Source organism: Panthera onca, chromosome A3, assembly GCF_046562875.1.
Source record: "Panthera onca isolate mPanOnc1 chromosome A3, mPanOnc1 haplotype 2, whole genome shotgun sequence".
NCBI classification, from domain to species: domain Eukaryota; kingdom Metazoa; phylum Chordata; class Mammalia; order Carnivora; family Felidae; genus Panthera; species Panthera onca.
The window spans coordinates 137285852-137287872 of record NC_138341.1 but is presented as its reverse complement, the minus strand read 5'-3'; the positions used below and the strand labels follow the sequence as shown (position 1 = coordinate 137287872).

Here is a 2021-nt window from a genome sequence, read left to right as displayed (position 1 = left end):
GGACAGCATGGGTAGGGGGGCAGCACCTAATCCTGTCTGAACTCTCCTCCCCAAAGAACAAAAGTTTTAAAACGCTGGGGGAGGAGAAGCAAACCCTGGTAATGCTTGGGTATAGATGGAGACTCACTGTGGTTGGGGGGAAGGAAAAGAATACTCTGTCCCTGGAGAAGTGGCAGGAATCCATCACAGGGACAGATCATAATGGGTTTCCTGATGCTAAAAGAGAGGCAGGACTTCTGAGGAAGCCCCATCCCCCAAACCCAGGGACACAGTGCCTTTCTAAGACTGTTGTTGGACCAGAATGTCACAGAGCTGCCTCTTACCCCCAGACTAACAAGCACAGAGGAATAAGCAACAGCAATCCTCAGTGTGGCCCAGGGGAAAGGAATAGAGACTCTTTTGGAGGCACAGACATCCAGGGAAGTCCTACAGCAGAGAGTACAGCAGTATCACTAAGAAAAGCTCTGACAAACCAGCCCCCACCTGAAATACAAGATAATACAGAGAAATTTTAAGCTAATAACCATAGCAATAACAAAACCCAAACCAACTCAATTTCTAGCTAGATTGGCTAAGCACCACCACATTAACAGCCCAGCAGAGGAAGGAGCCTGCCACATCCAAACATAAGTACTATTTACCTGGATCTCTGCCATCTTACATATGGCATTCAGGGGTAACTAGCATGCATGTACAAGCCAGAAATTATGAGACAAACAGAAACTCTGCCAAGAGACAAAATAATCAATATAAGTAGGCTCAGGAGTGGCTCAGATGTTGGAAATATACATAATTTAAAACAGCCATGATGGAGGCCTTGCAGATGCCTCCACCACCCAGAAGCCACCTACATTGCCTAGCCATGGTCGACCCCACCATGTTCTTTGACATCACCACGGAGGGTGAGTACTTGGGCCATGTCTCCTTTGAACTGTTTGCAGATAAAGTTCCAAAGACAGCAGAAAACCTTCATGCTCTGAGCACTAGGGAGAAAGGATCTGGTGATAAAGATTCCTGCTTTCCCAGGACTATTCCAGGATTTATGTGCCAGGGTACTGACTGGCAGCAAGTCCATCTATGGGCAGAAGTTTGATGATGAGAATTTCATCCTGAAGCACATGGGTCCTGGCATCTTGTCCTTAGGGAATGCTGGACCCGACACAAGAAGTTCCCAGCTTTTTGTCTGCACTGCCAAGACTGAGTGGTTGGAGGGCAAGCATGTGGTCTTTGGCAAGGTTAAAGGGGATAGATATTGTGGAAGCCATGGGGCACTTTGGGTCTAGGAATGGCAAGGCCAGCAAGAAGACTACCACTGCCAAATGGACAAAACTAATACATTCGATTTGTGTTGTATCTTAACTGCCAGACCGTTCCTTCTGTAGCTCGGGAGAGCACCCCTCCGCACTCACCTGCTCAAGATCCCCTATAATCTTTGTGTTCTCACTGCAGTTATGTGGGTTCCATGTTTTTCCTTATTACCCTCCAAGTCTAGCTGGATTGCAGAGTTCAGCTTACAATTATGAAATTAAAACTGAACATCACCACCACCAAATAGCCATGATGGATGTGTCAAAAGTTTTGGAAGAGAAGAAAGACAGAATTCAGGGACAGTTGGGGGATTTCAGTAGAGAGATTATAAGTAAAAGTCATGGTAATGGAGATAAAGACTTCCTTGAATGATGTACATGGTGCACAGGCAGATTATGATCCCTGGCTGCTGAAATTTGCAGCCAACGAGAGAAACGTTGGTGTGATCCCAGACTAGGACAGGTAAGAAGAGGGCTTGGCTATCTCACTCAAGAATTTTGACATTCTGGGGAACCATAAAGGTCTTTGATCTCGGATATGAAAAGATGTGATCAGTGCGTTTGAAAAATAGTGCCATGACTATTGCCGACAAGGAGGCTCTCCTGGAAGCCAGTGTGAAAGAGACTGAGTGGTGGGTGAGGGAGGGGGCAGGTGGAAGGGAACTGACTCCCAAGACGCAGGGTGAGGGACAGGGAGGCCTCACCCTCTCTCTG

At 47.0% G+C, this 2021-nt stretch overlaps 1 pseudogene; it reads left to right on the top strand.

The window, feature by feature from the left end:
- The first annotated feature begins 862 nt into the window (after nucleotides 1-862).
- On the top strand, nucleotides 863-1359 carry LOC132672457 (peptidyl-prolyl cis-trans isomerase A pseudogene; annotated as a pseudogene).
- The last annotated feature ends 662 nt before the right edge of the window (nucleotides 1360-2021 follow it).